The 11,225-nt window shown below is 44.8% G+C and overlaps 1 non-coding gene across 1 annotated transcript; it reads left to right on the top strand.

Moving 5' to 3' along the window:
- Nucleotides 1-246: 246 nt before the first annotated feature.
- Nucleotides 247-387, top strand: LOC118150701 (U4 spliceosomal RNA). The gene has a single exon (XR_004738858.1). It is a non-coding gene; the product is annotated as a U4 spliceosomal RNA (small nuclear RNA).
- Nucleotides 388-11,225: the final 10,838 nt, after the last annotated feature.

Raw genomic sequence — 11,225 nt, 5'->3', positions numbered from 1 at the left:
GCCAGAAATGGAGGTTAGGAGGAGGGATCTGACTCAAACCTGAGTACACTCCTTCTCTCGAGAGCAAGATGGTATGGAAGAGACACCGGGGAAGTGCGACCTTCAGATCAAGGAAGGACTCGGTGACACTTGAGAATGATGTCTATGACACACAAAGCCCTTTTCTCAGGACATTACAGAGCTCTGGGATGTTAACTTTTCCTTTATCTAATTCACTCATCTAAATGCTTTAAGAGTGTTAATATCAGCTTTGTGCAGTTGCAGTATCGTAGCCAATGAGGTTTATCTGAGGCGCGATTATTGCTAATTGAAAACTTTTCCCAATACCCCGACGTGACTACTTGAAATATAGTCAGCATTGGCAATTTTTGACAGTCTCTATGGAGACTGAATTTAAAAAAAAAAGAGTAAATATCAGTGTGGATTCGGTGGCTCGCACCTGTAATCCCAGCACTTTGGGAGGCCGAGGTGGGTGGATCACAGGGTCAAGGGATAGAGACCATCCTGGCTGACACGGTGAAACCCCATCTCTACTAAAAATACAAAAATTAGCTGAACATGGTGGCTCATGCCTCTAATCCCAGCTACTCGGGAGGCTGAGGCAGGAGAATCCCTTGAACCCAGGAGGCAGAGGTTGCAGTGAGTCGAGATCAAGCCTCTGCGCTCCCGCTTAGGCAACAGGGCAAGACTCTGTCTCGGGAAAAAAAAAAAAAAGACTGCAAATATCACTTTTTGAAGTTATACTTTCAGTGAAAGTGTTAAGTGACTGCTGTGGTTTTTAAAATCTTATTTCCAGGCTGCGCTCCGCAGCTCACGCCTGTAATCCTAGCACTTTGGGGGGCTGAGGCAGATGGATTGCCTGAGCTCAGGAGTTTGAGACCGGCCTGGGCAACACAGTGAAATCCTGTCTCTACTAAAATACAAAAAAATTATCTGGGTGTGGCAGCGTGCTCCTATAATCCCAGCTACTTGGGAGGCTGAGGCAGGAGAATCACTTGAACCTGGGAGGCAGAGGTTGCAGTGAGCTGAGACCACACTACTACACTCCAGCCTGGGCGACAAGAGCAAAACTCTGTCTTAAAAAAAAAAAAAAAAAAAAAGAAAGAAAAAAGAAATTAAAGATGCCTCTTCTTCCCTCAAAAAGCTCTCTGGAGCAAGGTGCAGTGGCTCACACCTGTAATCCCAGCACTTTGGGAGGCTGAGGCAGGAGGATTGCTTGAGCCCAGAGTTTGAGACCAGCTTGGGCAACAGAGGGAGATCCTCTCTTTACAAAAATGAAAAATTAGCCAGATTGGTGGCGCACACTTGTAGTCCTAGGTACTCAGGAGGCTGAGGTAGGACGATTGCTTGAGCCTGGCAGGTCAAGGCTGCAATTATGATCGCACCTGGGTAATAGAGTGAGCGATCCTGTCTTAAAAAAAAAAAAATCTCCCTGGAGAGCACAGCAGCTGTGGAATCAGTGCACTCTCTCCTTGCATGCTCAGATATAGTCAACGACAAGTAACACATGGACTAAATACATTTCCTTGTTATTTAATTCAGTAAATCCCATCGAAGTAGCCTCCTTGCTGGGGTCTGATGCTACTGAACAGTTCACTGGCCTATCATCTCCAAGTTTCTGTTGCACCTTTATTTATTTATTTATTTTTGGTGCGACAGTCTCACTTTGTCACCCAGGCTGGAGTGTAGTGGCATGATCTCGGCTCACTGCAACCTCCGCCTCCCAGGTTTAAGTGATTCTCCTGCCTCAGCTTCCCAAGTAGCTGGGATTACGGGCACCCACCACCATACTCAGCTAATTTTTTTATTTTTAGTAGAGACAGAGTTTCATCATGTTGGCCAGGCTGATCTAGAACTCCTAACCTCAAGTGATCCACCCACCTAGGCCTCCCAAAGTGCTGGGATTACAGGTGTGAGCCACCGTGCCCAGACTCTGCTGCAGCTTTCTGCTGTTTTAACATCAGAAGAGATGTTAAGCTTTGGAATATGATTATTACAAACTCTTTTCATTCTCCAAATACACAAATAATCTTCTTTAGCTTCTTTTCTTGTCAATAAAGTGATCCACCTGAACGCTGGCTATTTCCACAACAGCACAATCTGAGGCTTTTGGTGTTTCAATGTCCTGTGAAGATGGGGAGACAGTCCTGTGGCTATGGTGGTTGTGGGAGGTAGGAACGGAGCCACGGATAAACACACTGTACCAGTCAAAGCAGGTGACATTCCCTCTCTGCTCCAGCAACAGAATAACAACCTCTAGCTTTTTTATTCTGGATTAAGACAAACAGCTACTGCGAATAGCTGAAACTTGAAAAAAAAAAAAATCCTAGAGAAAGTCAGTTAGCGGCCGGGCACAGCGGCTCATGCCTGGAATCCCAGCACTTTGGGAGGCTGAGGCAGGTGGATCATGAGGTCAGGAGTTTGAGACCAGCCTGACCAGGATGGTGAAACCTTATCTCTAATAAAAATACAAATATTGGATCGATCCAAGATGGCCGACCACTAACAGCTCAGGATTGTAGCTCCCAGTGAAAGCCCAGAGAACGAGACGACACCACACTTTTAGACGAATTTTCGTCACTCACCGATCAGCCGATTCCCAGTGGAGGAGCCCCATGGGTCGCCAGCGCGACTCTTGTGGCCGCCGCAGTGGTTTTGCCGGCGTCTCGGCGCAGCAGCTCTTCACGCAGAGCCAACGGGACTGCTTCCCCTACTGACCGGAGTTTGGAGCTCCGGGAACTCAGAGCCGCTTGTTGCGGACTCAAGAGGGAAGCCAGACCAGAGATTCCCGGGCAGAAGAGCACCATCAGTCTTATCGCTGCTATTCAGGCCGCCACAGTGGGTTGCTCGGATCCCAGCACTGGGAATCAATAAGTCGGACGTCGACTCAGAAACCTAATTAGAAAGGCGGTTCATCTACAATGAAGGGAAAAAAACAGCCTAAGAAGACCGAGTATACTCAAAATCAGAACCCATCAGCAACGGAACAAGCCCTGATGGAAAAGGACTCATCAGTAACGGAACAAGCCCTAATGGAAAAGGACTGTGTTCCATTATCTGAAGTAGGCTTTAAAAGGTGGATGATAAGAAACTTCTGGGAGTTAAAGGAACTTGTTCTAACCCAATGTAAAGAAACTAAGAACTTGGAAAAAAGGTTCGATGAAATGTTGAAAAGAATAGACAATATAGAGAGGAATACAAATGAACTTATGGAGTTGAAAAATACAACACGAGAACTTAGTGAAATATGTACAAGCTTAAACAGCCGAATGGATCAAGCAGAAGAAAGGGTATCAGAGGTCGAAGATCAACTTAATGAAACAAAACGACAAGACAAGAATAGAGAAAAAAGGATAAAAAGGAATGAGCAAAGTCTCCAAGCAATATGGGACTATGTGAAAAGACCTAATATACGCTTGATTGGTGTACCTGAATGTGACGGAGAGAATGAATTCAAGCTGGAAAATACTCTCCAGGACCAGGAAAATTTTCCTAATTTAGCAAAGCAGGACACTATTCAACCGCAGGCAATACAGAGAACACCACAAAGATATTCCTCAAGAAGACCAACCCCAAGGCACATAATCGTTAGATTCACCAAGATCGAAACGAAGGAGAAAATATTAAGGGCAGCCAGAGAGAAAGATCAAGTTACCCATAACAGTAAGCCTATTAGGCTTACAGCAGATCTCTCAACGGAAACCCTACAAGCTAGAAGAGAGTGGGGGCCAGTATTCAATATACTTAATCAACAGAACTTTCAGTCCAGAATTTCATATCCTGCCAATTTAAGCTTTACATTTGAAGGAAAAATAAAATTTTTTAGGAACAAGCAAGTACTCAGAGATTTTATTACCACCAGGCCTGCTTTACAAGAACTTCTAAAAGAAGCATTATACACAGAAAGGAACAACCAGTATGACCCTTTCTAAAAATACACCAAAAAGTAAAGAGCATTAACATAAAGAAGAATTTTTATCAACGAAAGGACAAAATAGCCAGTTAATATCAAACGGCAGCAACCCTAAATTTAAATCGACCAAATCTCCCAATCAAAAGATACAGACAAAATCTAACGGTATATCCAAAGATATACATAGACTCAAAATAAAGGGTTGGAAAAAAAAAAAAAAAGTACCAACCAAATGGAGAGCAAAAATAAATAAATAAAAAGCAGGAGTTGCAATTTTCACATTTGACAAAATAGATTTCAAAGCTACAAGGATACAAGGGTAAAAGGATTAATGTAATAATAAGAGATCTTAACACCCAGATACATAAGACCCATAATGAGATTTAGATTCAACGAGACAGAAAATTGATAATGATATCCGGGACTGGAACTAAGATCCAGAACGAATAAACTCAATAGAGCTCTCCATTTTAAACACACAAAATCTAACGATATATCTAAAGATATACAAAGACTCAAAACAAGGGGATGGAAAAAAACTCACCAACCAAATGGAGAGCAAAAATAAATAAATAAAAAGCAGGAGTTGCAATTCTCACACTTAATAAAATAGATTTCAAAGCTACAAGGATGCAAGGGTAAAAGGATTAATGCAACAATAAGAGATCTTAACACCCAGATACATAAGACACATAATGAGATTTAGATTCAACGAGACAACAAATTGATAACGGTATCCAGGACTTGAACTCAGAGCCAGAACAAATAAACACAATAGAGGTCTCCATTTTAAACACATAAAATATGCATTAACCACTTTAAACACTCAAAATATTGATCGGCCATTATTGAAACCCATTTTAGGAATGAAGTAATATTCCTTTTTCCCTCTTTTTCTTTTTTCCCCTTCTTTTTCTCTTTTTCCCTCAAAAAAAAAAAAAATACAAAAATTAGCTGGGCATGGTGGCAGGTGCCTGTAGTCCCAGCTACTCGGGAGGCTGAGGCAAGAGAATCACTTGAATCCAGGAGGTGGAGGTTGCAGTGAGCCAAGATCGCCCCACTGCACTCTAGCCTGGGCGACAGAGCCAGACTCCATCTCAGAAAAATAGATAGATAGATAGATAGATAGATAGATAGATAGATAGATAGATAGATACCCATGTTGATAACAATTTTTGTCCAGTTGTTAAGGAAACTTTTTTTTTTTGAGATGGAGTTTCGCTCTTGTTACCCAGGCTGGAGTCAAATGGCGCGATCTCGGCTCACCGCAACCTCCGCCTCCTGGATTTAGGCAATTCTCCTGCCTCAGCCTCCTGAATAGCTGGGATTACAGGCACGCGCCACTGTGCCCAGCTAATTTTTTTTTTTTTTTTTTTTTTTTAGTAGAGACGGGGTTTCACCATGTTGACCAGGATGGTCTCGATCTCTCGACCTCATGATCCACCCACCTCGGCCTCCCAAAGTGCTGGGATTACAGGCGTGAGCCACCGCGCCCGGCCAGGAAACTTTTTAATGATGAGGGGTACGATGACACACACACAAAAAGCTGTAAGCATTTCACAAAATGGACTAGCTTTTTTGGATATAAATAATTATTAAAATCCAACAGTGTCAAAAGTAATAAATATATGTATATGGAGTTTTTACTGTGTTTTAGTATCTAGTATTAGAAACATATCAAGGCAAAAAGTCTGAATAATTACTGAGCTAAGTAAGCCTCTATCTCAAGAAATGAGAGAAGAGGAAAGTACATTTGTAAAAGTTGCGGGAAAGCACTTCTGCTTCCGGCCAAGATGGAGCAACAGGGACAAGACACCCCTGTTGAAACAATAGATTCAGACAAAATACGTAGATGACAGTTTTCTTTCTTTCCTTTTCCTTCCTTTTCTCCTTCCTTCCTCCTTCCTTCCTTCCCTCCCTCCCTCCCTCCCTCCCTCCCTCCTTCCTTCCTTCCTTCCTTCCTTCCTTCCTTCCTTCCTTCCTTCCTTCCTTCCTTCCTTCCTTCCTTCCTTCTTCCTTTCTTCCTTCTTTCTTTCTCAGAGTTTCACCCTCATTGCCCAGGCTAGAGTGCAATGGCATGCAATCTTGGCTCATCGCAACCTCCACCTCCCGGGTTCAAGCGATTCTCCTGCCTCCATCTCCCGAGTAGCTGTGATTACAGGTGTGAGCCACCACACCCAGCCACAATGACAGTTTGCAAAATAACATCAGAAAATGGAGGACAGTGGAAACACATGAGGTGAGCTTGTTAGCAGTGGCAAATCCGTCTAGGTCTGCAGCAACCTCAATTCTTGCCTCCTCAGAAGAAATACTTAGGCCAGGCATGGTGGCTTATGCCTGTAATCCCAGCACTTTGGCAGGCCAAGTCAGGTGGATCGCTTGAGGTCAGGAGTTGGAGACCATCCTGGCTAACATGGCAAAACCCCATCTCTACTAAAAATACAAAAATTAGCTGGGCGTGGTGGTGCATGTCTGTAATCCCAGCTACTTGGGAGGCTGAGGCAGGAGAATGGCTTGAACCAGGAGGCAGAGGCTGCAGGGAGCTGAGATTGTGCCACTGCACTCTAGCCTGGGCAACAGAGTGAGACTGTCTCAAAAAAAAAAAAAAATGAAGAAGAAGAAAAAGTTTGAGAGGCATAAGGCAGAGGGAGAAACTGAGGTAAGTTTTAGAGCAGGAATGAAAGGAAGTAAAGTACAATTAGAAGGGGCCAAGGAAGCAACTGAAGAGATCAAGTGCACCATTCGACCTTTGACTTGGGGTTTTCTATGTTGGCATGCTTCTGGGAGGTTGTGTCCCTTCTCCCCTGATTCTTCCCTTGGGGTGCACTGTCCACATATGTGGTGGCCTGCCAGCACGTGGGAAGGGAGCATGCGCAGTGGGTTTGTTGGAGTTGTGTACATGCTCACTTGAGGTGTTTTTCCCTTACCAGTCCAGTGTTTCTAGAGGAAGGTCATATACCAGTTAAACTCCACCATTTTGCATCTTACTGCGCGTACTTGAGCCCAACTCCTGAGATCTTATTGGGAAGCTGCTGATCACCAGTTTCAGGTGTTTCTCTGGGAGACTGCCTTTCCCCTGCGCCCACTGAGCTCAATTATTATTTTGTTTATTTTTTGAATTTTATTTATTTCTGAGACAGAGTCTTGCTCTGTTGCCCAGGCTGGAGTGCAGGGGTGAGATCTCAGCTCACTGAAACCTTCACCTCCCAGGTTCAAGTGAATCTCCCACCTCAGCCACCTGAGTAGCTGGGATTACAGGCACATGCTACCACGCTCAGCTAATTTTTTGTATTTTTAGCAGATTTGGGGTTTTGCCATGTTGACCAGGCTAGTCTTGAACACCTGGCCTCAAGGGATCCACCTGCCTCGGCTTACCAAAGTGGAGGAATTACAGGCATGAACCACTGCACCTGGCCCAACTGTTACTTTAGAGAGACAGTGTAACAACAGCCTGAACATCACCTGATGGTCCCCTGACATTCCTGGGGATATGGGGCCTCTCCTGCCTTGCTCTTGTCCGCCTGCCTACCTACTGTAACAAACCCCAGGAATTGCCAGGCTCAGTGCCTTGACCTATTTTCCAGGCCACTGCTCTGGGTAGTGAACGCAGGCAGAGCCCAACAGACTCCTCAAGTTGAGGAGACAGAGCTGAGTGTCCACGGAGACCAGTACAGCTAGAATTCACAAAACAGAGAACCAGAGAGGAGAGAGCTGCTGACAGAGAGAACCCTAGAGACCAGCAGAGGGTCTTCTGGAGTCGTCAGCAGAGTATCCATCACTGTATGTGTATGACACTACCTGAGGCTGCGGCAAGAACCATCCAAAAGGATTGTAGGGAACAGTGCTGGACATTCACACAGAGTGGGTAACAGTGGCTGATCTCATCAGCCAAACTAGAAATGCTCATAATTCACAGGTCATCAGAGAGAGAACTCAAGACGGTCTTGCCTCAGCACTGGGGAATAATTAGCCCTAGACTAAACACTTCTTAGGGAGCACCTAGCAAATCATAAAAACAAGACCTGAAAGGATCGAACTGTTTCTAGGAAAATAAAATGCTCCATACAACCCAAAAACAATCTACAGGTTCAGTGCAATCCCTATCAAAATACCAGTGATGGACAGGCATGATGGCTCACACCTGTAATTACAGCACTTTGGGAGGCCGAAGTGGGATGATGTCTTCTGCTCAGGAGTTCGAGACTGGCCAGGGCAATATAGTGAGACCTTGTTTCTACAAAAAAAAAAAAAAAAAAGTAAAAAAATAGCCAGGTGTGGTGGTGTGCATCTGTCCTCTCAGCTACTTGGGAGGCTGTGGCAGGAGGATCACTTGAGCCTGGGAAGATTAAGGCTGCAATGAGCCGTGATCATGCCGCTGCACCCCAGCCTGGGAAACAGAGTGAGACTCTGTCTCAAAAAACAAAAAATACTGGCCGGGCGTAGTAGCTCATGCCTGTAATCCTAGCACTTTGGGAGGCCAAAGAGGGTGGATCACCTGAGGTCAGGATTTTATAACCAGCTTTGCCCAACATGACAAAACCCAGTCTTTACTAAAAATACAAAAATTACCGGGGTGTGGTGGCAGGCACCTGTAATCCCAGCTACTTGGGAGGCCGAGGCACAAGAATTGCTTCAAGCTGGGAGACAGAAGTTATAGTGAGCCAAGATCATGCCACTGCACTCCAGCCTGGGTGACAGAGCAAGACTCACTCTCCTCTCTCTCTCTCTCTCTCTCTCTCTCTCTCTCTCTCTCTCTCTCAAAAAAAAAAAAGATATTCTTCACAGAAATAGAAAAAACAATCCTAAAATTTATATGGAATCACAAAAGACCCATAGTATCCAGTCTGTCCCTGGATCTAAGGAAAAAGAAAAAGAAGAGACTCATAAGAGCCAAGAAATCTTGAGCAGAAAGAATAAAGTTGGCTGAGCATAGTGGCTCATGCCTATAATCCCAGCACTTTGGGAGGCCGAGGCGGGTGGATCACCTGAGGTCGGGAGTTTGAGACTAGCCTGACCAACACAGAGAAACCCCATCTGTACTAAAAATACAAAATTAGCCGAGTGTGGTGGCGCATGCCTATAATCCCAGCTACTCAGGGGGCTGAGGCAGGAGAATCGCTTGAACCTGGGAGGCAGAGGTTGCAGTGAGCCGAGATATGGCATTGCATTCCAGCCTGGGTGACAAGAGCAAAACTCCGTCACAACAACAACAACAACAACAAACAGAATAAGTATACATTTGGTCTTTGTTACTGGTTCCTAGCACAGAGCTTTTAAAACTCTTGTAACTTCCTGAATGACGAGGTGAGAGGATCATCTTGTTATTCATAACATGCCTCTTTCAATCATCCCTGAGTTTATGCTAATGAGGCTATTCTTGGAGGGCCCCTCGATAGCTTCAGATGAGGGCTGTTTGCCAGCCCCACCCTGGGCCACTGTAGAGAGGAAAGAGTCTGGAGATTGAGGTAATCATCCATTTCCAGCCAATGGCTTCATCAATCATGCCTACATGATGAAAAGCCCATAAAAACCCCTGAATGGGCCAGGTGCGGTGGCTCAAGCCTATAATCCCAGCACTTTGGGAGGCCAAGGTGGGTGGATCACCAGGTCAAGAGATCGAGACCATCCTGGTCAACATGGTGAAACCTCGTCTCTACTAAAAATACAAAAAATTAGCCGGGCATAGTGGTGCGTGCCTGTAATCCCAGCTACTCAGGAGGCTGAGGCGGGAGAATTGCCTGAGCCCAGGAGGCGGAGGTTGCGGTGAGCCGAGATCGCGCCATTGCACTCCAGCCTGGGTAGCAAGAGCGAAACTCCGTCTCAAAAAAAGAAAAAAAAGAAAAAACCCTGAATGAACGGTTTGGCAGGTTTCTGGGTTGGTGAACACATCAGCGTGCTGGGAGGGTGCGCCTTCCACATCTAGTCCTATACATCTCTTCCATTTAGCTGTCCCTGAGTTGTATCCTTTATAACAAACCAGTCATAGGCCTGGCGCAGTGGCTTACACCCGTAATCCTAGCACTTTGGGAGGCCCAGGAGGACGGATCATGAGGTCAACGGATTGAGACCATCCTGGCCAACATGGTGAAACCCCGTCTTTATTAAAAATACAAAAATTAGTTGGACATGGTGGCACGTGCCTGTAGCTACTTGGGAGGCTGAGGCAGGGGAATCACTTGAACCTGGGAGGCGGAGGTTGTAGTGAGCTGAGATCATGCCGTTACACTCCAGCCTGGACGACAGAGCGAGACTCTGTCTCAAAAAATAATAATAAAATAAATAAATAAATAATAAATAAACCAGTAATAGTAAATGAAGTGACTTCCTGAGTTTTGTGAACCATTCTAACAAATTATCCAACCTGAGGAAGCGGGTGTGGGAACCCCGGATGTATAGCCGATCAATCACAAGTATGGGAGGCCTGGAGTTTTCAATTGGTGTCTCAAGTGGAGGCAGTTTTGCGGGACCACGCCCTTAATTTTTGTGGTCTGACACCAATTTCAGGTAGTTAGAATTGAATTGAATTGTTGGACACCCATTTGGCATCTGGAGAGTTGGCAAACTGGTTGTTGGTGTGGAAAAAACCCACACATTTGGTGTCAGAAGTGTTTTGAGGAAAAACAGTTCAGAGTATGCCATATGCTAAAAAAGTTAAATAGAGACATTGAGGATATAAAAAATATGTTGAATGGAATTAATAGCACATTAGACATTGCAGAAGGAACTATTAGTTAACTTGAAGGCATAGCAATAAAAACAATTGAAAACAAAACACACAGAGAAAAAAAAAAACTCCAAAAAATGAAAAGAGCATCAACAAGCCATAGGACTTCAAGCAGCATAATTTATGAGTACTTTGGATCCATGAAGGAAAATAGAGAACTTGAGAAAAAAAATTGGCTGGGTACAGTGGCTCATGTGTGTAATCCAAGCACTTTGGGAGGCCAAGGCAGGTAGATCACTAGGTCAGGAGTTCAAGACCAGCCTAGCCAAGGTGGTGAAACCCCGTCTCTTTTTAAAGACCAAAATTAACCAGGCGTGGTGGCGGGCACCTGTAATCCCAGCTACTTGGGGACTGAGGCAGAAAATTGCTTGAACCTGGGAGGTGGAGGTTGCAGTGAGCCGAGATCGCACCCCTGCACTCCAGCCTGGGAAACAGAGCAAGACTCTGTCTCAAAAAAAATTTTTTTGAAGATATACAGGCCAGAATTTTTGCAAATTTGATGAACACCAGAAACCTACAGACCCAGGAGGCTCAACGGATCCCAAGAACATGAAGAAAATTACACCAAGGCATACCATCATCAAATTG

This window comes from Callithrix jacchus, chromosome X (genome assembly GCF_049354715.1).
Source record: "Callithrix jacchus isolate 240 chromosome X, calJac240_pri, whole genome shotgun sequence".
Lineage (NCBI taxonomy): Eukaryota > Metazoa > Chordata > Mammalia > Primates > Cebidae > Callithrix > Callithrix jacchus.
The sequence above is the reverse complement of the archived record's forward strand: the minus strand, read 5'-3'. Positions and strand labels throughout refer to the sequence as shown.